Source organism: Macaca fascicularis, chromosome 11, assembly GCF_037993035.2.
Source record: "Macaca fascicularis isolate 582-1 chromosome 11, T2T-MFA8v1.1".
In the NCBI taxonomy this organism is placed as follows: domain Eukaryota; kingdom Metazoa; phylum Chordata; class Mammalia; order Primates; family Cercopithecidae; genus Macaca; species Macaca fascicularis.
Window position 1 is genome coordinate 67,586,887 of NC_088385.1, and position 25,967 is coordinate 67,612,853.

The following is a 25,967-nucleotide window of genomic DNA, read 5'->3' on the forward strand; positions in this document are numbered from 1 at the left end:
AGATCACTTGGACTCAGAAAGGGGAACATCACACACCGGGGCCTATCATGGGGAGGGGGGAGGGGGGAGGGATTGCATTGGGAGTTATACCTGATGTAAATGACGAGTTGATGGGTGCAGCACACCAACTTGGCACAAGTATACATATGTAACAAACCTGCACGTTATGCACATGTACCCTACAACTTAAAGTATAATAATAATAAATAAATTAAAAAAAAAAAACTTTAATTCCACAAATAAGAGAAATGCCAAAGGAGGGGAGTCTTGGCAGAATATCAGCAGTAGCTTTTTTTCCTCTCCCTGAGCCAGTACTACAAGAGCAGGTTTCCCAGTATTCTTCCTGATCTTTCCTATAGCTACCTGTAAACTTTGTGGAGGAAAAAAAGTCTGCAAGAGGCTACAAATTTCCCTATGCCTGTGGCCTTTAGGGGCTTGAAATTCACACACTAGTATACATTCAACTTAACAAAATATAGCTGAATGTTTATTATCAGCATGTACAATTTCCAACAGCATCTACCCTGGTGAACTAATGCATGGATACTGTTGCTGTCTGCATGCATCTAGCACTCTGAAGGTTCCGTGTTGGTTATTTGTCCTGTTTATCAGTTTTTCATGGGTTCTATAACAAATTACCAAAAACTAGAAACTTAAGCAACACAAATCTAATATCTTACATTTCTATATGTCAGAAGCCTGGCATGAATCTTGCTGGGTCAACATAAAGGTACTATTAGGGCTCTTCTATTCTGTAGGCTCTAAGTAGGATTTGTTTTCTTTATCAGGTTCTAGAGAAGACTCACATTCTTTCACTCGTGGCTCCTATTCTTCACCTTAAAGTTAGCAAAAGTGAGCTGAGTCCTCATATCACATCACTCTTCTGCCTGAATCCCACTTTTCCATGTAATATAACATATTCACAGGTTCTGGGATTAGGCCATATACATATTTGGAGAGACCATTATTCTACCTACCACAGTTTGTCTTCCAGTTCCCCAAAATTTATGTCTGTCCTACGTGAATGGTCCTTTTTCATGGTCTCAAATTTTCTCAACCCATTACACTCTGTGGACTCAGGTCTTCAATGGGTTCAAGAAAAATTATCATTGTGTATTTCCATTATTTTTGTTTAAGCAAGATTTAGAGTGATGCTCTTTCCAGGTTTCTACGCATCTCTAATAAAACTTGAACCCTCAAACCACATTTTGTGTAATAATAAGATATGAAATAAGATATAATAAGAACTAACAAGAAATTAATGTATGAACAAGCAATTGGCTTAAAATACTGGTGAATAATGGTAAATAATTAAATGACTATTGTTATGATTTTGCTCTGTGAAAATCATAACATTGATTTCCACCCAAATCTCCTGTTGAATTATAATCCCCAGTGTTGAAGGTAGGGACTAGTGGGAGGTGATTGGATTATGGGGGTGGTTTCTAATGCTTTAGCACTATTCCCCTAGTGCTGCCCCATGATAGAGTTCTCATGAGATCTGGTTGTTTAAAAGTGTATAGCACCTCCCCACTTCATCATCTTCCTCCTGCTCTGTTCATGTGAAGACATGCCTCCTTGCTTTTCACCTTCCGCCATTATTCTAAGTTTCCTGAGGCCTCCCCAGGCTTCCTGTACAGATTGTGGAACTGTGAGCCAATTAAACTTTTCTCTATAAATTACCCAGTTTCAGGTAATTCTTTATAGCATTGTGAGAATAGACAAATACAACTACCTTTGACTTTCTGTAATATTTTCATGTTATAATACTAAGTATGTTTTGATATAAAGTACAACTCTTCTCTACACAATCAGGAAGATTACTAACATCATAAAATACCATTTTAAAAAATAAATTACTTTCACCAGATGTGGGAACAAGACACTCAAAACTATATAAGATACAAATCAGCTAGATATCACGAATATATGTCTCTCCAGCAGTATGTAGCTAAATATCTCTATATTATAATGTTTATGTTTTATTTAGATACTTAGAGTTATGGTCATGTTATCAGGAAATACATTTCATGCAGCATTTACATAATTATTTAGGTAATTAGATAATAGCCTATTGCACAATTGGTTACCTTTATATTTGTCAGCCAACATACAAACTGTCCACAGAACATTACCAAGCACTTCAAAGTACATATCAGAGAAAGATATGTTGTCTGTCCTACCGAAGGAATATCAAGTATTAAGAGAGACAGAAAGAAAATTATGCTTAAAGACAATTAAGCATTATAATTATAATTCATATGAATTAAGGGGAAATAGAAAATGCAGTGATTTTTTTGGGAAAGTGGACAAAAAGTAAGATTCTCAAGAAAATCTTTTGGGGAAAATGACATTAGGTGTTTATAAGAGATTTTATGGTTTTTAGCTTATATCCCTCTACTTATATATGTTATAACTGGAGCCAATAAATCCTAAAAAAATGTACGAACAAACTGCTACCCAGGAACATAAATTTATTCATATATATATATATAAGAAGCAAACTATATCATAACCATCTCTCAGTGTAGAAGATGATATATAAGAAATCCAGGAAGAATATAGCCAGACTTTTTCTTTCTCAGGTTTTTTCTTTTTTTTCTTGGATGTAGCAAGAACACAATCAATCTGTCTCATTTTGGCCAACATGCTGCAAATTCTAAGGGCTACAAGAATCAAATTTCACACGGACAGAAAAAAACAAATTCATGCTATTTATACTATTTTCTTTACAATTTTCACTACATAAAATACCTTGTCACTGTTAGCTACAAGATGTCACATTATCATATTTTTCTATTTGACATTCCATCAAGCACTATGTTCAAGGAAAAAGAAAATTTCCACACAATGTAGTCAAAATAATAATTTTGTAATCTGTGAACTTTCTGTGGAATCTTTAGAAAACAGAAGCTTACTTTGTTTTATCTCAAATGCTTAATTTCTTCCTGGATCATCCTCAGAAGGCCAACAATTATGATACATTTACAGAAACTCAAAAGAGGTCAACAATATCTGTCTGCTTCTTTTCTGACTGATAGTGCTTGATATGATCTAGGGTCTAAGAACTACAGACCCCACATTATAACAAAACTAATTAAGAAACCCTGCAGTTCTTATATACAATGGTCAACACGAATTGGTTTTGGTTTAACTCTCTCTTGAATTTCTCCAGAAAAAAAGATTATCTGAATCAGTTCAATTCATGAACAACATGTGGACTCCATTCACTTTGTAGTATGTGTCATGGCATGATTTTATGAACACCCTCACCTTAGAGGTGAAAAAACTGGCACAAGTTTTATCTGACTCATTTGTTTCACTTATCTCCCAGTAGTTTTACGCTAGTTGGTCTCTTCACAACTCTTCTGGCCAAAACAGGTCTATAGCAGGGGCAAATGTAATGAAGATAAGAATGCATTTGAGTCCAGATGAAATTCTATACATTATGTAGTGTTATTCTAGTTTGTTTTTTTACTCTGATGTATTCTTATATTTACTCCATTAATGTTTCTTGCTTTCAAATACTATGTTTAGCATGGCATTTAATGATATATAGTACAATTCTTAAGTAAAAAGTAACTTCAAACATCATCTATTGTAATATATTTCTGTGAATGCAATAATAATTTTTTTCTGTATTTATTTTATTGTTACACCTGTGTGCTTGACAATAAGTGTTTTGCTAACTATTTGGAAGTTCCCAGTTCTACTCAACATTAAAACAACATAGAAATGGAAAAATCTATCACTTGATAACCATAGATCTTTTACATACATTTCAGTTATGTACAGTGTATGTTGGGGTTCATGGAAAAAGTTTTATGAGTACGGAATGCTAATTCTCTGTAGGTACCTTAGCAGTAATTGTTAATTCTCTTCAAATTTTGGGTTCCTGGGTTATTTTTAAATATTAAATTCAAAACCTTATTAATGTACACATTCAAACATTATGTATGAAACTTTAAAAATTCCAATTTCACACAGTTAAAGTTTTGCATTTTTAAAAATCTTTTACTGAGTCAAATTATTCCTTTTTGCAATAGTCTTTGAAAACTTTGGGTGAAATTTTTCAGCTACACCAAAGTCCTTTTTTATGTGACAATCTTTTCAAAGTTCCTAAAAAATTATGACATCTATACCAAGCACAATATTGCAGGTGTGGAACTTTGAAAAATAGCCTGGAAGAAGATAACATTTGGGTTAGAATTTGCCTAATAAACATCATGAGTTATTTCTGAGGACGCTAATGGCAAGAGGAGACAAAAACTAATTTAAACACAGCACTCAAAAGATTATCACAGTAATCAAAAGATTGGAAGGAGAAGCTGAAAAATGACACAAGATAAATAGATGTTGAGTTATTCCAGCATATGATGGTTACTATGACATGATCAATACATAGTAAATGTACAGGTTGTATGCATGTTGATGGAAAGATAGATCTTAGGATATCTTGGTAATTTTTTTCCTAAAATGATTAAAAAATAGTTACAGAAATATTTCATTACAGGGATTCTAGAATGTTGTTGAACTATCAAAATATTTAAAGACGTTTATTTTATAATCTTATCCAAATCACTTAATCAGAGAATTATGGCTACAAAATACAAGTGAAAGTAAACAGATGTTACTAATTTGATGTTTCAGAATGAAAATACCAATTCAGTTTACTCACTATAGTATTCGCTAATATATATAGTCTCACTACCTAAGTTACTGGCTGGGATTACAATAAATGAGGCACTTCGGAGGTGCTAATAGCTTAAAAGTGACACATTCAATATTTTCATGTAAATTTTAAAACTTTCTAACCTGTATGTTTGCAAAATCCTGGAAAGATCTTAGTCATTGACCTTTAAAACTTACAGATAATTTATAGACAAAAAATCTAGTGAGTATAAATATTTAAGAATGTGACTGCCTTCATGGCATGAAAGAACCACATCTATGGTAAATTCTAGTAGCTTTAGGAATTCGAATAATTGGCAGCTTAGGTAATTCACTATACATTGCATAAACATAGTGATATGATGATAGTAAAACATTAGGATGACATTGATAATTTTTTTTTTTTAATAAAAAAAGGGAGACGTGATTACTTTTGGGATATCCTAGGGTTTTAGTTGATTCGGTAATTCATTAAAGTGGTGACTAGCTTATTTCTGTCTATTCACTGACTTGTGATGTAATGATGTGCTTTGCAGAGGTAAGTTGGTTTAACAAACTGACCTGTTTACATAGGATCTGTAAATATTGCAGGAGGTGAAACATTAATTAGGTCTCTTGATTGCACAGACGGAAATGAAGGGTTTCTCAGAGGAGTTTTGTGCCTTCAGTAGCATTTTTCTTCAGTTTAACCTCATTCAATAAAAGGCCATTAGCTTGAAATGCCTTCTGAACTTCTGAGTTTACTTTGTAAGCATCATTCTAGGTTCCTGTGTATAATACTGGTTGTTACCCAGTAATAAAACTGTTGCCTTCATTAATCACTAAGTTCTCATATTTTTTAGCTCTGATAGAAGAAAACAAAAGAAGTAGTATTAAACTATTTATTTTGAAAATACTTCTCTTTAATTAATTTGGAATATAGATAGTAAAAAAAGGAATATAGATAATAAAGGTCATTATTTGCTCAGGTCTTTGTCATAGGAAAAGTAAATTAAAACTTTTTACCTCATATATAACTCGTATTTGTTTAATATATAGCATAAAAGAATTCTTGTAAGAATTATCTTACAAGTAATCTTGTAGAAATGATGTATGAATACAGTCTTATAAAAATGGTGGCATGTCTTATTTTCTAATAGCGAATAAAAACAACAGTTAACTTGAAGTTTATGAGCATACACCATAACTCTACAATTAGATATATATAAATTTTTTAATGTTAATTTACATTCAGGGGTACAAGTGCAGGTTTGTTATGTAGGTAAACTTGTGTCATGGGAGTTTGTTGTATAGATTATTTCATCACCCAGGTATTGAGTCTCAAATTTCTTAGTTACATTTTCCTGATCCTCTGTCTCCTTCTTCCTTCCCCTTTCTGAAAGGCCCCAGTATGTGTTGTGTCCTTCTATGAGTCCATGTGCTCTCATCATTTAGCACCCTAAAAAGGTGTATTTTCAGGGTACAAATAGAACATAAAGAACATTTTTTGTCCCTATTCTCAAAATGGATTTTGAAACCACTTCTGAGGCATCTCAGATATCTAAATGCTCTTTGGTAAACATTAAAATGCCATCTCTGTCCTTGTTTAGCCATTATTGATTTTATATTAAAAGTAGATGAAAGGTCCGTTTGGGGAATACTGCCATATAATTGCTGCAGTGACCTATCCATCTAATACTACTCAGGGCAAAAGCCATTTGATCAAAATCAATGTAAAATACACATTTATCCTCCTGAAACTTCTAGTGTGTGGTGGAAAGGAAGGGGAATACACCAAATATCAAGAGGTATATTTAATAATGTGACATCAGAAGTAAGAGCAATCACATTTTTACTAACTCTCAAATTCAAACAGCTCTATGTGACTGAATTCTGGAGTTATATGACTTATTGACAGCAGAATAGACAAATCAATAACTTCTTTTAAAAAAAAGAGTTTTTTAAAAACAAAGAATTTCTCATTAGAGCCAGGAATTTAGCTTTACAAAACTGCCCAAATGCCATGCTTTTTTGTTTGTTTGTTTAAGCACATGGTTGTATATCATATGCGATTAATGTAACATATCTAATAAATATGTAATGTATTCAGGGTAAGGCTAATATTTTCACCTTTTATTATATCTTCCCTAACTCTTTTTTTTTTAGTTTAGGGGCCCATATAGTTAGAATTTCATATCCACATGAAAATTATGCCCTAGGTTAGGAATATTAGTCAGATTTATAGTATTCAATTTCTGCCCTATCAAGTCCTAATTCTCATTTGATCTCAAGAACAGGAGAGTGTTATTAGACACTGTTAGTGGACATCCTTTACAGACAAAGGAGGGTTTGCCATGAGCAAATGTATTAAACTTCTGGCCTTCCAGACAGAGCTTTTTCTGTGACCCTGGAAAGGGTTCTCACATGTGTACATGGATTCACATATGTTTGTAAAATTTATGTTCGTAAAAATGTGTTTGCTATTTGCTGCAATTACTTTCCTAATTCTATATTATGTAAATACCTTTATTTTGTTTTATAATTCTTACAGAGTCCAGCATTTTATTAGCCTAAGGCCCAGGAATACTGGATTTGCTTGAAAATATACAAATTGAGTGTGTGAGTAGGGGAGCACCTGATATATGACTGTAATACCAACGATGTGTATTTGGTCTAGAGGATATTATTTAAAGTGTACATGTTTTGTTACCCTTAACTAAGTCCCAACTGAAAAAGGTCAGCCTGTATGAAAACAATATTTCAGCATTGCTTTTTAACAAGACTTAACTTTTTAACTCACTCTAAAATAATTTTATTTTAATAACTTGCAATACTCTTGTAAGCAGGAATCCATTATTTCTAGCAGCTATAGTTTCCATCCCTACTACTCCCACCTACCCATTCACACAGTTATATGAAAACTTTCCCAATTGGGCATATCTGTGAGAGACAGTCTGAGCAGAATGATCTCTAATACAATCTGTGGCATCCCAAGAATGTACACAAGGTAAGAACTTACCTGTAATATGTCAAGTAATTCATGTAATTAGAAATTTTTCACCAGAGTTGGATGTAGGAAAACATCTTCCTACATTCTAGGAAATAATCTTTGACATTCTTTTTTTAGTTAATTTAAGAAAGATTAATTGAGCACATTTCTGGGAAAGGCATTCTTCTAAAAATGGAGCAAGAAAAATGCATCTGCTGCTTTTTAAAAAGATAAATCTGACAAAAACTCTAGTGCCAGATATCCACTGTCATGTCAATTGAAAAGATCAGTTGTAAAGAAGCAAGAGTAGAAAATCACCTCTTCCCTTGGAAATGCACCTGAATTTTCTACCTGACACACCCAGAGCAGTTCAAGCTTCATCACTTAAGGAAAGGCAATTTTGATGGAGGATGGAGTATTACTAGTAGAATCATGATAATCAGAAAGACCACACAAACATTTATATTGTAGTCTCCTGGCTTGATGAACTACTAAGTAATCATAATGAATCCCACTCTATTATATCCTATACAGATGTTTGTATAATGTATTGATTCTTCAGTGTTCTTAGAATAATAAAGAGATAGGGATAAATAAATATTTGTGTGGGTACACATTTGTATGTGTCTCTGTTCTATCATCTTTTGTGACTGGTGGTAATATAACATTTCCAAGCATAGAGTTGAATGAACCGTGGACTTGAATTCAGGTCATACCAGAGGCAAATTCAAGGTCAACACTTTAAAACTGTGTGATACATTCCTTACGCTTTATATACCTCAAGTTTCACTCATAACATAAAGTTAATAACACCTGTTTGATGAAGATGAGTCTTTTTTCAGTTTTTAAATAGATTTGCTTTCATTTGTTTTTTGATAGACACATAATTGTTTGTATTTATAGGGTACATAGTGATATTTCAATACATACAATGTAAAGTGATCAAATAAAGGTAATTAGCATATCAATCATCTCAAACATCATGTTTTTGTGTTGGGAAGACTCAATATCCTGCTTCTAGCTCTTTGAAAATATAAAGTATATTATTGTTAACTATAGTAACCCTACAGTGCTACAGAACACTAGAACTTATTCCTCATATCTAGCTATAATTTTACATCGTTTAACAAATCTTTTTCTATTCCCCCATCCCCATATACTTCCCAGACTCTAGCACTCTCTATTCTACTTTTTACCTCTATGAAACAACACTGTTAACTTCGAAATATGAGTGAGAATATGCAGGGTTTAAGTTTCTGTGACTGGCTTATTTCATATGACATAATGTCCCCGAGGTCTAACCATGTTACAAAAATGACAAGATTTTATTCTTTTTTTATGGATGAATAGTAGTATTTCATTTTGTATGTATAACCACATTTTTAAAAATGTATCTGTTGGACACTTGGGTTGATGCCATACCTTGACTATTGTAAATAGTGCCACTATAAATATAGGGGTGCAGATGACTCTTTGAAATACAGATTTCCTTTCTTTTAGATAAATGCCCAGTAGCGGGGATGCAGATGACTCTTTGAAATACAGATTTCCTTTCTTTTAGATAAATGCCCAGTAGCAGGGTTGTGGATCATACAGTAGTTCTATTTGCAGTTTTCTGAGACTCCTCCATGTTGTTCTTCAAAGTAGTTGTACTAGTTCACATTCTTACCAAGAGTGTATAAGAGTTTCCTTTTCTCCACATCCTTGCTAGCATTTGTGATTTGTCTTTTTCATAATAGCTGTCTTACCTGGTGTGAGATGATCTCTCATTATGATTTTGATTCACATTTTCCTAATGGTTAGTGATGTTAAGAATTTTTTCATGTATTTGTTGGCTATTTGAATGTCTTCTCTTGAGAAATATCTGCTCAGACCATTTGCCCTCTTTAAATCAATTTTTTTTTTTTCCTGTTGAGACAATTGAGTTCATTGTATATTCTGGACATTGATACTATGTGGGAAGAGGAGTTTGCAAATAATTTTGCTCATTCTGGAGGTTGTCTTTTTACACTGTCGATTATTTCTATTGCTATGAAGTTTTTAGTTTGATATAATCCTGTTTGCTTATTTTTCCTTTTGTCGCCTGTGATTTTAAGGCCTTATTCATAAAATATTTTCTCAGACCAATGTCTTGAAGTGTTCTCTCTGTGTTTTCCTTTAGTAGTTTTTAAGTTTTAAGTCTTACATGTAGGTCTTTAACCCATTTTGAGTAGATTTTGGTTTCATTTGTGGTGAAAGAAGAGAGTATAGCTTTATTCTTTTGCACATAGGGATCTAGTTTTCCCAGGAACATTCATTGAAGTGACTGCCTAATGAGTGTTCTTGGTGTCTCTGTCAAAAATAAGTTGGTTGCAAATAAATGGATTAATTTCTGGGTTCTTTATTCTGTTCCATCAATTTGCATACATGCTTTTCATTGGTACCATGCTGTTTGGCTAATATAGGTTTATAGTATATTTTGAAGACTGGTAGTGAAATGTGTCTAGTTTTGTTCTTTCTGTTTAGGAGTTATCTATTTGGTTTCTTGTGGCTCCATATAAATTTTGGAATTTTAAAAATATGTGTAAAATATGTCATTGGCTTTTTGATAATGATTGCATTGAATCTGTAGGTTGCTGTGGTTAGTATGCTCATTTTAATAATATTACTTACTCAAGTCCACGAACATGGAATGTCTTCTCATTTTTTTGTGGGTTTTCTTCAGTTTCTTTCATCAGTGTTTTATATTTTATATTTGTATCATAGATATATTTCTTCACCTTCGTCAAAGTTACTCCTAGGCATTTTTACAGCAGTTATATGTTGAATTGTTTGCCTATTTTTTTTAGCTAGTTCATTGTTTATGTATAGAAAAGCTGCTGATTTTTGTATGTTGATTTGTATCCTGAGACTTTACTGAATTTGTTTATCAGTTCTAAGTGTTTTTTTTCTCTCTCTCTCTGTGTGTGTGTGTGTGTGTGTGTGTTAGAGCTTTTAGGTTTTTCTATATATAAGGTAATGTCATCTGCAAACACAGATAATTTTACTTTCTCTTGTCTAACTTGAATGCCCTTTATTTCTTTCTTTTGCCTAATTGCTCTGGCTAGAATCTCCAGTGCTGTGTTGAACAAGAGAGGTGACAATGGGCATCTTTGTTTTGTTCCAGTTCTTAGAGGAAAAGCTTTCAGGTTTTTCTTTCTGTTTTCTATTTAGTATGATGTTAGCTGTGGATTCATCATGTATGGCCTGCCCTCATTGTGTTGAGTCACTTTCTTTCTAAACCCAAATTATTGAGAGTATTTATCAAGGAGAAAGTTTGAATTTTATCAAATGCCTTTCTGCATCTATTGAAATGATCATACGGTTTTTGTTCTTCATTTTGTGGATGTGATGTATCACAGTTTTTGTGCCCTTCTATAACTGGTATCAGGATTACGCTGACCTTTCAGAACGTGTTTGGCAAAACTCCCTCGCATTCAAATGTTTGTAGTAGTTTCAGAAGAATTTGTAGTAATTATTTTTTAAAAGTTTGGTAGAATTTAGTGGTGAAGCCATCTGCTACTCAACTTTAATTTTTTGGAAAGCTTGTTTTTTCTTTTATTACTATTTCAACCTTGTTACTACTAATTGGTCTGTTCAGAATTTCTGTTTCTTCTTGGTTCAATATTGGTAGTTTGTATGTGTCCAGGAAGTTATCTATTGTTCTCTTGGTTTTCAAATTTATTGGCATGTAGTAATTTATAACAGTCTTTAATGATCCATTGTAGTTCTGTGGTATCAGTTGTAACGTCTTCTTTTTTATATCTGATTTTATTTGTTTGAGCCTTATCTATTGTTTTCTTAATTAGTTTAGCTAATAGTTTTTGGATTTTGTTTATCTTTACAAAGCTAACTTTTTGTTTTTATAATCTTTTCTAATATTTTTAATCTCAATTTTGTTAATGTGGGCTCTGATCCTCATTATTTCTTCAGTTCTAATTTGGAATTTTTTTTTTCTTCACTTTGTATTTTAAGTTCAGGAGTACATGTGCAGTATGTACAGGTTTGTTACACAGGTAAACGTGTGCCATGGTTGTTTGCTGAACAGATCATTCCATTACATAGGTATTAAGCCCAGCATGCATTAGCTGTTCTTCCTGATGTATATCCTCCTCATAACTGCAACCCAATCCCCACATGGCAACAGATCACAGTGTTAGTTGTTCCCCACAATGTGTCCATGTGTTTTCATCATTCAATTCTCACTTATAATTAAGAACATGTGGTATATGGTTTTCTATTCCTGTGTTAGATTGCTGAGGATAATGGCTTCCAATTCCATCTATGTCCCTGCAAAGAACATGATCTCATTCTTTATTATGACTGCATAGTCATGGTGTATATGTACCACCTTTTTTATATCCAGTCTATCTTTGATGGGTCTTTAGGTTGATTCCTTGTCTTTGATATTGTGAATAGTTGTGTGCATGTATCTTTATAATAGAATAACTTACATTACTTTGGGTGTATACCTAGCAATGGGGTTGCTGGATCAAATGGTGTTTCTGACTTTGGGTCTTTAAGAAATTGCCACACTGCCTTCCACAATGGTTGAACTAATTGATATTCCCACCAGCAGTGTAAAAGCATTCCATTTTCTATGCAAGCTCACCAGCATCTGTGGTTTCTTGACTTTAATAATAGCATTCTGACTAGTATAATATGGTATCTCATTGTGGTTTTGATTTGCACATCTCTGATGATCAGCGATGTTGAGCTTTTTAAAATATTTTTGTTGGCTGCATGTATGTTTTCTTTTGAAAAGTGTCTGTTCATGTTCATTGTTCACTTTTTAATTCAGTTGTTTGTTTCTTTTTCTGGAAAATTTGTTTAAGTTTGTTTTAGGCTCTGGATATTAGACATTTTTCAGATGGATAGATTGCAAAAGTTTTCTCCCGTTCTCTAGGCTCCCTGTTTTCTCTGATGATAGTTGATTTTGCCGTGCAGAAGCTCTTTAGTTTAATCAGATCATATTTGTCAATTTTTGCTTCTGTTGCAATTGCTTTTGGTGTTTTTGTTAGGAAAAAATTTGTTTATGCCTATGTCCTTAATGGTATTGCCTGGATTTTCTTCTAGGGTTTTTACAGTTTGAGATTTTACATTTAAGTCTTTAATCCATGTTGAGTTAATTTTGGTATATGGTGTAAGAAAGCAGTCCAGTTTTAATCTTCTGCATATGGCTAGCCAGTTACTTTGGAACCATTTATGAAAAAGGAAGTCCTTTCCCTATTGTTTGTTTTTGTCAGATATGTCAAAGATCAGATGGTTGTAGATGCACGGTCTTATTTCTGAGTTCTCAATTCTGTTCTGTTGGTATATGTGCCTGTTCTTGTACCAGTACCAGGCTGTTTTGGTTACTGTAGCCTTGTAGTATAATTTGAAGTCAGGTAGTGTGATGCCTCCAGCATTGTTCTTTTGCTTAGAATTTTCTTGGCTATTCTGGCTATTTTTTGGCTTTATGTAAGTTTTAAAATAGTTATTTCTAATTCTTTGAAGAATGCAAAAAATATAAATTATAGTTTAATGGGAATAGCATAGAATCTGTAAATTACTTTGGGCAGTATGGTCATTTTCACAATATTGATTCTTCCTATTCATGATCATGGAATGTTTTTCCATTTGTTGTGTCCCCTCTGATGTCTTTGAGCAGTGATTTGTATCTCTCATTGAAGAGGGCTTTCACTTCCATTATTAACTGATTCCTAAGTATTTTATTCTTTTGTATAAATTGTGAATGTGAGTTCAGTCATAATTTGGCTCTCTGCTTGTCTGTTTTGGTGTATGGGAATCCTAGTGATTTTGCATATTGATTTTGTATCCTGGACTTTGCTGAACATGCTTAGCAGCTTAAGAAGTTTTTGGGCTGAGACAATGGAACTTTCTGGATGTAGAATCATGACATCTGCAAACAAAGATAATTTGATTCCCTCTCTTCATATCCAAATAGGTTTTATTTCTTTCTCTTGCCTGATTTCCCTAGCCAGAACTTCTAATACTACGTTGAATAGGAGTGATGAGAAAGGACATCCTTGTTTTGTGCTAGTTCTCAAGAAGAATGCTTCCAACTTTTGCCCATTCAGAATTATATTGATTGTGGGTTTGTCATATACAGGGCTTATTATTTTGGAGTATGTTTCTTCAATAACTACTTTATTGAGAGATTTTAACATGAAGTGATGTTGAATTTTATCAAAGGCCGTTTCTGCCTCTATTGTCATAATCATGTGGTTTTTGTCTTTAGTTCTGTTTATGTAATGAATCACACGTATGGATTTGTGTATGTTGAATCAACCTTTCATTCCAGGGATAAAGCCAACTTAATCATGTTGGATAAGCTTTTTATTGTGCTGCTGGATTCAGTTTGCCACTATTTTATTGAGGACTTTTCCATCGATGTTTTTCAAGGATATTAACTTAATATTTCATATTTTTATTGTATGTCTGCCAGGTTTTGCTATCAAGATGAAGCTGGCCTGATAGAATGAGTTAGGAAGGAGTTCTTTCTTTTCAAATATTTGGAACAGTTTCAGTAGAAATGATGCCAGGTCTTTTTTGTACCTCATGTAGAATTCAGTTGTGAATCAATCTGGTCCTGGGCTTTTTGGGGTTGGTAGGATATTATTACTGTTTCAGTGTCAGAACTTGTTATTGGTCTATACAGGTGTTCAATTTCTCCCTGGTTCAGTCTTGAGAAGGTCTATGGGTATGAAATGTATACATTTCTTTTAGATTTTCTAGTTTATGTGCATAGAGGTGTCCATAGTGTTCTCTGATGGTTGTCTGTATTTCTGTGAGGTCAATGGTGATATCCCCTTATCATTTCTGATTGTGTTTATTTGACTTTTTTCTCTTCTTATTTATGAGCCTAGCTAGTGGTATATCCTACTTTTTTTTTTTTTTTTTCCAAAAATATTGTTCCTGGATTTGTTGATTTTTTGAAGGCTTTTTTTGTATCCCTGACTTCTTCAGTTCAGCTCTGATCAACTTTGGGGTTCATTTGCTCTTGATTTTCTAGTTCTTTTAATAGAAATGTTAAGTTGCTAATGAGATCTTTCTAGCTTTTTGATGTGGGCATTTAGTGCTATACATTCAGTTGCAGCCCAGAGATTCTGGTATATTGTCTCTTTGTTCTCATTATTTTCAAAGAATTTCTTGATTTCTGCCTTAATTTCATTAGTTACCCAGGAGTCATGCAGGAGCAGGTTGTTCAATTTCAATGTAGTTGTGTGGTTTTGAGTGAATTTCTTAATCTTGGGTTCTAATTTGATTGTGCTGTAGTCTGAGAGACTGTTGTAATTTCAGTTCTTTTGCATTGGCTGAAGAGTGTTTTACTTCTGATTATATGGCCAATTTTAGAGTAAGTGCCATGTGGCAATGAGAAAAATGTATATTCTATTGTTTTGGGATGGAGAGTTCTTTAGATACCTATTAGACCTTCTTGATCCAGAGCTAAGTTCAAGTCCTGCATATCCTTGTTAATTTTCTGTCTCATTTATTTGTCTAATATTGTCAGTAGGGTGTTAAAATCTTCCAATATTATTGTGTGGGATTCTAAGTCTCTTTGTAGGTCTCTAAGAACTTGCTTTACTAATCTGGGTGCTCCTTTATTGGGTGCATATATATTTAGGATAGTTAGCTTTTCTTGTTGAATTGAACACTTTACCATTATGTAATGTCCTTCTTTGTATTTTTGATGTTTGTTGGTTTAGTTTGTTTTGTCAAGCTAGTATTTAAACCCCTGTTTTTTTCTCTTTTTCTGCTTTCCATTTGCTGGATAAATTTTTTTCTGTGCCTTTATTTTGAACTTGTACACATCTTTGCAAATGATCTGTGTCTTTTGAAGACAGCATACCAATGAGTCTTGGCTCTTTATCCAGCTTGTTATTCTATGTCTTTTTATTGAGGAATTTAGCCTATTTACATTTAAAGTTAGTATTGGTATGTGTTAATTTGATCCCATCATCATGATGCAAGATGAATATTTTGCAGACTTGTTCATATAATTGCTTCATAGTGTCATTTGTCTGCATACTCCAGGGTGTCTTTGTCGTTGCTGATAATGGTTTTTCCTTTCCATATTTAGTGCTTCTTTCAGAAGCTCTTGCAGGTCAGGCCTGGTAGTGACAGATTCCCTCAGCATTTGCTTGTCTGAAAATAATCTTCATTTATGAAGCTTAGCTTGACAGGAATAAAATTCTGGGTTGGAAATTTTTTTCTTTAAGAAAGTTGAATATTGGCCCCAATCTCTTCTAGCTTGTAGGGTTTCCACTGAGAGGTCCATTGTTAGTCTGATGGACTTCCCTTTGAAGGTGACTTAACCTTTCTTTTGGGCTGCCCTTAACATTTTTTCTTTCATTTTGACCTAGGAAAATCTGATGATTATGTGTCTTGGGTTTGAGCTGCTCATGGAGTATCTTACTGGAGTTCTCTATTTTTCCTGGATTTGAATGTTGGCCTGTCTTGCTAGGTTAATGAAGTTCTTCTGGATGATATCCTGAAGTATGTTTTCCAACTTAGTTTTGTTCTTCCCATCTTTTCAGGCACTCTTAATTAATTGTAGGTTTGGTCTCATTACACAGTCCCATATTTCTCAGAGGTTTTGTTCATTCTTTTTTATGCTTTTCTCTATTCTTGTCTGTCTTATTTCAGAAAGATAGTCTTTAAGCTTTGCGATTCTTTCTTCCACTTGGTCTGTCCTGCTATTGACATTTGTGATTGCATTATGAAGTTCTCAATTTGTGTTTTTCAGCTCCATCAGGTTGGTTATGTTTCTGTCTAAACTGGCTATTCTGGCTATCAGCTCCTGTATTAGATTATGGTTATTAGCTTCTTTGCATTGGATTACAGTACGATCCTATAGCTCAATGAGGTTTGTTATTACACACCTTCTGAAGCCTACTTCTGTTACTTTAGCCATCTCAGCCTCAACCTTGTTCTTTGCCCTTGCTGGAGAGGTGTTGCAGTCATTTGAAGGATATGAGGCACTCTGGAATTTTCAGTTTTCAGTATTTTTGCACTTATTCTTTCTCATCTTTGTGGACTTATCTACCTTCAATCTTTGAGGTCGCTGACCTTTGAATGGGGTTTTGTGGGTTTTTGGTTTTTTTGATGTTGATATTTTAAGTTTGTTTTTCTTTTAACAGGCCACTCTTCCATAAGGCTGCTGAAGTTTGCTTGGCGCCTGGTCCAGACCCTAGTTGCTTCAGTATTTCTCATACCTGGAGGTATCACCAGTAAAGGCTATAAAACAGCAAAGATGTCATCTGGCTTTTTCCTCTGGAAGCTGTGTCTCAGTGGCATACTGACCTGTTGCTGGCCCAAACGCCCCTGTACGAGTTGACTAGAACCCCTATTGAGAGGCCTCACACAGTCAAGGACCTGCTTAAAGAAGTAGTCTGGCTGCTTTTTGGTAGAGCAGGTGTGCTTCATTGAGGGGAACCCTTTCCTGTCTGGACCATTTATATTCTCCAAAGCTGGCAGGTTGGAACAACTGAGTCAACTGAACAGAAGACATGGTGGCTGTCCCTTCCCCTGGGAACTTCATCCCAGGGAGAGATTAGAGTTCTATCCTACAACTCCTGCTGGAGTAGCTGAAGCCCCATAGGGAAGTCCCACACAATGAGGAGGAATGGATTGGGGTCTCACTAAAAAAGTAGTCTGGCAACAATCTGGCAAGGCAGCTGGCTGTGTTGTGGTGGACCCCCATAGGGAGGTACCACCCAGTAAGTAGAAATGGATAGGGGTCCCGCTTAAAGAAGCCATCTGGCTATGATCTGGTAAGGCAGCTGTACTGCATTGTTGGGATCCTTTCTTGTCTGGATCATTTGTAGTCTCCAAAGCCGGTAGGCTGGAATGGCTGAGTCTATCAAACTGCAGAGATAGATGGTGGCTGCCCTTTTCCCAAGAAACTCAGACCCCTCTCAGGCAGATTCCAGCCTGTTGTCATTGGCTGGCTGAAATTCCAAGCCAATGGGTCTTAACATGTGAGTTGCCATGGAAGTGAGGCCCACAGGAAAATGCTGCTTAGCTCCCTAGAGTCAGCCTCCTTTCTAGGGATATGAATGGATGGATTTCCTGCCTTGCTGGGGATTGCTGGGCTGGAGTATGTAAAACTCCTGGGTCTCTGTGTGTGCCTGAGCAGCTGCTCTGCCGAGACTCTACACAGCTGTGTGTATCAGACCCAAGGGCCACCCTGGTGGTGTGGGTTCATAAGGGTATTTCCTGATCTGCTGATTTCAGAGATCCATGGGAGAAGCATGGTTTCCCAGCAAGGATCACACAATCATACACTACTTCCCTTGGCTGGCGGTGGGTGTTCCTTTGGCTTTGTGCCACTCCCTGGGTAGGCCATCGCTGCCCCTTCCCCCAACTTTTCTTCATTCTCCATTGGTAAAGTTGTTTGTCTAGTCAATTCCAATGCGAGAACCTGTATGTTAGTTGAAGGTGCTGAATTCATTTGCCCCTTTTCATGCTTCCCCATTAGTGCAGCTGCTTCTAATTGACCATCTTGGATCATTCCAGTTTGTTCTTATTTTCTAGCTCCTGAAGGGAAATTGTTAGGTTCCTTATTTGAAATCTTTTAACTTTTCTGATGTAGGCATTTATTGCTGTAAATTTGTCTCCTAATACTGTATTTGCTGTAGTTTATAGATTTTGGTATGCTGTATTTCTATTTTCATTTGTTTCAAGGAATTTTAACATTTCTGAATTTTTTTCTTCACTTACTGGTCATTCATGAGCATGTTGTTTAATTTCTATGTATTTTCATACTTTCAAATGTTTCTTTTTAAATTAACTGTTTAGTTTTATTCTATTGTGTTCAGATAAAATATTACATATAATTTATTTCTTATTCAAATTTTAGTTTAGATTAAATTAGTATGTGTATAGGTGTATTACCTGGGTATATTACATAATGCTGAGGTTTGAAGTATGAATGACTTCATTACCTAGATACTGAGCACACTAACCAGTAGTTGTTCAATGTTTGACCCCTTCCCTTCATCCCCCCATAATAGTTCCCAGTTACTATTGTTGCCATCTTTATATTTATGAATACCCAAAATTTAGCTCCCACTTATTAGTGAGAACATGTGGTATTTGATTTTCTTTTCTTTTTTTAATAACTGAAGTATGTTGTATTTAATTTTAGTAACAACAACAGCAACTTTAAAATGTTGACAGATATCTCTAGAAATCATACATCTTATAAAAAATGAAACTATATGGAGGCAAAACTTCCCAGGAGTGTTGTTGTTTATATTTTACAGCCTGAAGAATGACAAATACTTGAAGATATTTTTAAATCTAATAATAAATTCTGAGAAATAAAAGCGAACAAACAGACTTCTTTTTCTTAACTTAATAGGGTTGAAATACTTCCTAAATAATTAGGTATTTGGTTTTCTTTTCTTGTGTTATTTAGTTTGGATGATGGCATCCAACCACATTTATGTTGCCGCAAAAGACATGATTTTATTATGTTTATGGCTGCCTAGTATTCAATGTTGTATATATGCCACATTTTCTTTATCCAATTCATCATTGATGGGCACCAAGCTCGATTCCATTTTCTTGGTATTATGAATAGTGCTGCAATGAAAATGTGAGTGCAAGTGTGTGTTTGGTAGAGTGATTTGTTTTCTTTTTTCTGTATATCTAGTAAAGGGAGTGCTGTGTTAAATGGTAGTTCTGTTTTAAGTTATTTGAAAAATCTCCAAACTTATTTCCACAGTGGCTGAACTAATTTACATTTCCACCAACAGCATATAAGTGTCCATTATTCTCTGCAGTCTTTCCAGCATCTGTTGTGTTTTGACTTTTTAGTAATACCCATTCTGACTGGTGTGAGATGGTATCTATTTGCAGTTTTGATTTGCATTTCTCTGATGATTAATAATAGGCAGCATTTTTTCACATTTCATGGCCACTTGTATGTCTTCTTTTGAGACGTATCTGTTTATTTCTTTTGCCCATTTTGAATGTAATTATTTGGTTTCTGCTTATCCAATTATTTAAGTTCCTTGTAGATTTCTTAGACCTTTGTTGGATGCATAGTTTGTAAATATTTTCACCCATTCTTTATGTTGTATGTTTACTCTGTTGATTGTTTCTTTTGCTGTGCAAAAGCTCCTCAGTTTAATTAGGTCTTACCTGTCAATTTTTTGTTTTTGTTGCAATTGATTTTGAAGACTAATGCATAAATTCTTTCCCAAGGCCCATGCCCAAAATGATGCTTTCCAAGTTTTATTATAGGATACTTATAGTTTGAGATTTTACATTTAAATATTTAATTCATCTTGAGTTAATTTTTGGATATGGCAAAAGGTATAAGTCCAATTCCATTCTTCTGCATTTGGCTGGCCAGCTCTCTCAGTATCCTGTAATTAATAGGATGTCTTTCGTCATTGCTTATTTTTGTCAACTTTGTCAAAGATTAGATAAGTTTAGGTGTGAGGCTTTATTTCTGGGTTCTGTATGCTTTTACATTAATCTATGTGTCTGCTTTTTGTAAGAGTACCATGTTGTTTTAATTACTGTAGCCTTATGTTATAATTTGAAGTCAGATACTGGGATGCTTCTGGCTTTATTATTTTTACTTAGGCTAGCTTTGGCTATTTAGGTCTTTTTGGTTCCATATAAATTTTAGAATAGATTTTTCTAGTTTTGTGAATACTGACATTGGTAGTTTGATAGAAATAGCTTTAGATTTGTAGATTGCTCTGGGCTTCTACAGAACAATATTAATTCTTTCAGTTCGTAAACGTTTAAAGTTTTTCCATTGCTTTTGTCATATATAATTCCTTTTAGCACTGTTTTGTAGTTCTTGAGATCTTTCTCATTAGGTTAGCTGTATTCTTAGCTATTTTATTTTTGGGTGCGACTATTGTAAATGTGATTGTGTTCTTTATTTGGCTCTCAGCTTGAATGGCTGACTTTGTAAGTGCCTTGATTCAAAATGATGTCCTGCTGTCAGTCCTGTGTCTGGGAAAATGTTGACAACTTTTCCCTGTGTGTTCCCCTCACAGTGTCTCCAAACCTTACCCCATGTTAAATACAGAGTTTAGAAGAAACAAAGTGCTCTCTCTCAGCTTGGGTTGGTCAGATTCCTTGTGGAAAGGTAAGTTACAGGGGGAGGCTCTCTACCTCTCTAATGTACTGGGAATTCACTCGCATTTATCAGTCAGATAGCATCATGGGGGTTTGTGCTGACATTCTCCTCCCTGGGATCTGGGGTACCCTTCACCATTCTAGTTGATTCCTATTTAGCTTCTCGAATTAAAGCTCACAGAATTTATCTTTATGTATTATCTAGCTACTTCCACGTGGCTGAGGCACACTAAACGTTTCTAGTCTGCCATCTTGGGAAAACAAAACAAACCAAATCAATTTAAATTTTTTTTCAAAACCATGTATTGTGTCCCAATATATGATTAGTCCTGAAGGATAGAATATGTTCTGTTGGAAAAATATATGTATTCTACAGTGTTGGATTAAATATTCTGTCCATAGGCCGGGAGCAGTGGCTCACACCTGTAATCCCAGCACTTTGGGAGGCCGAGGCGGGTGGATCACCTGAGGTCGGAGTTCAAGACCAGCCTGACCAACATGGAGAAACCCCGTCTCTACTAAAAATACAAAATTAGCTGGGCCTGGTGGCACATGTCTGTAATCCCAGCTACTAGGGAGGCTGAGGCAGGAGAATTGCTTGAACCTGGGAGGCGGAGGTTGCGGTGAGCCGAGATCGTGCCATTGCACTCTAGCCTGGGCAACAAGAGTGAAACTCTGCCTCAAAAAAAAAAAAAAAAAAAAAAAAAAAAAAAATTCTGTCCATGTCTGATAAGTCCTTTTGATCTGTTGTTCAGTTTAAATAATGTTTCTTTGTTGATTTTTTATCTAAATGATTTGTCCACTGCTGAGAATAGAGTGTTGACGTCCCCAGTGATTTTTGCATTGGGGTTTATATCTCCTTTTAGATTTAGTATTAGTTATATATTGAGTGTTCCAGTCTTGAGTGTATATATGTTTATAATTGTTATATCATTTTGCTGAAATAATCCCTTTGTCAATATATAATGATCTATTTTTTTTATAGACAGCCTTAAAGTCTATATTATTTGCTATAAGTATAGCTATTTTTGTTCACTTTTGCTTTTTGTTTGCATGGAACGTCTGTCTTTATAGGCATCATGTAGTTGGTTGTTCCTTTTTACCATTAGACCAGTCTATATATTTTAATTGAGGAATTAAATCAGTTTAAATTCAATGCTTTATTGGTGTGTGAGGACATACTCCTGTCGTGTTGTTGATTGTTTTCTGTTTTGTTTGTATTGCTTTTTTTTTCACTTTCTCTTTTAATGTTTATTTTTAAAGTTTTGTGGTTTTCTGTAGTAATTTCTGATTCTTTTATCTTTCTCTTTTCTGTGTCAGATCAAGATTTATCATTTTGCAGGTTTTCATTATCATAGTTATCATCTTTTCACTTCCAAATCCAGTGCTCCATTGAGCATCTTGTAAGGCCAGAATAGTGGTCATAAATCTTCATTTTCGTCTGCTTGGGAAAATATATTTATCCTTCACTTCTAAAGGATAGCATTGTTGGTTACGGAACTCTTAGACGACAAACTTATTGTCTTTTGCTTTTTGTTTTTTCACTCTCTAACTGGAATGTTTTATTCCATTCTGTCCTGGTACGGAAGATTTCTGCAGAGAAATGTGCTCTTAATCTATGGACATTTTGTTATATTTGACTTGACATTTTTCTTTTGCTGTTTTTAGAATTCTTTCTTTGTCTCTATTTTTGAGCATGTGACTGTAATGTGCTTTAGATAGAATGTGTTTGTGTTGAATCTATTCAAAAGCTTCAAACTTTTTGGATCTGGATGTCCATCTTTCTCCCAAAACTTGGTACTTTATTTAGCTATTATTATTATTAATTTGTATACTTCTTCCCTTCTTGAATACCCATAATGTGAATATTTGTTCAATTGATGGTGTTCCATAAATCCTATAGCCTTCCTTTCTTCCTTCCTTCTTTCCTTCCTTCTTCCCCTCCCTCCCTCCCTTCCTTCCTTCCCTCCTTCCCTCTTTTTCTCTCTCTCTTTTCATTCTTTCTTTCCTTCTTTCTTTTTTTTCTCGATTTTCTTCATCTTCCTGAATTTCTTCAAAAGAACTGTCTTCAAGTTCAGAGATATTTTCCTTTTCTTGGATTAGCCTGTTAGAAGTTCTCAATTGTATTTTTTATTTAATTCATTATTGTTTCAGTTCTAAGATTTCTATTTGATTATTTTCATAATAGCTTTCTTTTGAATTTCTCATTCTAATTGTTAAATGTTTTTCTGATTTTATTGAATTATCTATGCATATTGTCTTACATCTCACTGAGTATTTGAGATTATTATTTTGTGTTCTTTTTTGGTATTATATATATTTCCTTATACTTCAGGTATGTTACTGAATACCTATTTTGTTTATTTGGATGTGTCATGTTTCCTTTATTTTTTCTGTTTATTTTATCCCTATGTTGATTTCTATGCCTCTGGTAGAAAAGTTGACACAGCTAATTTTATAGAGTAGGTTTCATAGGGAAAGACTTGTTCCTATAGATTAGTCTTGGGGTGTCAATTGGGTAGGGAGCCTTGGCTGTGGTTCGAGGAGGACACAGTAGTAGAATATTTATGCATTTTATTTAGCCGTAATTTATGCTAGTAATATTTTGAGTGTCTCAGTAACCTAGGTTGTAAGCGACTGTAGTGGCAATAGCATGACATTACTGAGTGTGAACTTCCTGGGCTGTTTCTCAGGTTGAGCACACATGTATGCACAAGTTGTGTTGGCCTATTTGGGCTCTGGCTTGCTAGGTTTAGGGCCAGAGCTGTTACTCTTGCTGGGGACATGGATACAGGTGCTTGGCCCACCACGGTTGGTACCACCAGGCTGTTTCTCAGGTCCTGGGTGTAACTACTTGACTGCTGGTCTGATCTGGGGAATACCTACCAGGAGTGATCTCCTGGATGTTTCCCAGACCCCAGGTATGGGCATGGGGCTGCTAGATAGGCCAGAGGCATGGGCATGTAGCTTCTTCGCTGGCCTGGAGGTGTGTCAGCTGCTTGGGAGTTTGGGAGCCTCTTTTGTTCTGTGGAAAGTATATAGTGGTTTGGCTGGCTCAAGGGCAGCTCTGACCTTCTCTGGTCTGTCAGACAGTTTCTCCAGCTGGAAATGTGAGTGTCAGGGGTTGGTTTTCTTGCTGTGCAGGACCTCGCAGCCAGTCCTGAGCCCAGGAACAGAGCAACCAGGGTTGTGGCTTTGTAACCACTCATATGGGAGTGATGGAATACATACAGATTCCCAGGGCTAGAGAGCTGCAATGACTACCAGCCCCCAGAGAAGGGACATTCCAGGAGTGGCTTAGTTCTCAGGATGCCACCATGCTGCAGCATCTTGAGTAACAGGGGTTGTGTTGTTGGGGAGTGAACATCTTGTGCTCATGGTCCAGAGAAAAGCATCTGTGTGAATTCCTGGCAGTTTCCCAAACTAAGCTTGGGGCTAGTGACAACTGGGATTCTTATGCAGTAAGGACTTTAGGTGTTTTCAGGGGCAATGGGGATGGCTGGAGTTCTTTTGCTAACCTTTCTCCTGCAAGAAGAAGTTTTTCTTTACTTCAGGCAAATCCAAGTAGGAAAGAGAGAGTGGCAAAGGTAGGGTAACTTCACGGTGCCTTCCTGGAATTCCTTAGCAAAACAGGCATCTCTCTATTCCCTCATTACACTCCAGCACTCTCCCTGTGATACTCCAGTTGAAGCTTGGCTGTTATTTTTTGCCTTGTTGCTTTCTTGTAGAGGAAATGAACTTAAGGCTCCTTTAATCACCCATCCTGTTGATGTCACTCTTTAATCTTTTCTTATTTAATTAATGTTTTAAATATATTCTGTATAATACCATTGTTTTAGTCCATTTTCACACAGCTGTAAAGACATTGAGACTGGGTAATTTGGGAAGAAAAAAGGTTTAAATGACTCATATATCTGCATGGCTGTGGGGGCCTCAGGAATCTTACAATCATGGTGGAAGGTGAAGAGGTAGCAAGGTGCATCTTCCCACAGTGGCAGGAGAGAGACAGACGGGGGAGGGCGGGAAATGCCAGATACTTAATCAAACAACCAGATATTGTGAGAACTCTAGCACTAAAACAGCAAGGGGGATGTCTGCCCCAACAATTCAATCACCTTCCACCAGTTAACTTCTCCAACATATGAGAATTACAATTTGACAAGAGATTTGGGTAAAGACACAAAGCAAAACCATGTTATTCTGTCCCTGGCCCCTTACAAATCTCATGACATTCTCACATTTCAAAAACAATCATCCCTTCTCTACAATCCTCCAAAGTCTTAACTCATTCCAGCATTAACTGAAAAGTCCAAGTCCAAAGTTTTATCTGAGACAAGGCAAATCCCTTCTACCTAGGAGCTTGTAAAATAAAAAAAAAAAAAGTTAGTTACTTTCAAGATACAATGGGGATACAGGCATTCGGTAAATGCTTCCATTCCAGATGGGATAAATTGTTCAGAACAAGGGGGCTACAGGCAGGCCTGATGCAAGTCTTTTTTTTTTTTTTTTTGAGACGGAGTCTAGCTCTACACCCAGGCTGGAGTACAGTGGCCGGATCTCAGCTCACTGCAAGCTCCGCCTCCCGGGTTTACGCCATTCTCCTGGCTCAGCCTCCCGAGTAGCTGGGACTACAGGCGCTCGCCACCTCGCCTGGCTAGTTTTTTGTACTTTTTAGTAGAGACGGGGTTTCACCGTGTTAGCCAGGATGGTCTCGATCTCCTGACCTCGTGATCCGCCCGTCTCGGCCTCCCAAAGTGCTGGGATTACAGGCTTGAGCCACCGCGCCCGGCCTGCCTGATGCAAGTCTTAAAGCCAGCATGGCAGCCATTAAATCTTAAGCTCCAAAATTTCCCTTGACTCCATATCTCACATCCAGACTACACTGACACCAGGTGTGGGCTCCCAAGTCCTTGGGAAGCTCTGTACCTATGGCTCTTCAGGGTACAGCCCCCATGGCTGCTTTCATCAGCTAACATTGAATGCCTACTGCTTTTCCAGGTGCATGGTGCAAGCTGTTAGTGGATGTAACATTCTGGGGTCTAGAGGATGGTGACCTTCTTCTCAGAGCTCCACTAGGCAGTGCCTCAGTGGGGACTCTGTGTGGGGTTTCCAACCCCACATTTACCCTCTGCATCACCCTAGTAGAGGTTCTTCATGAGGGCTCTGCTTCTGCAGCAGACTTTTGCCTGGATATCCAGGC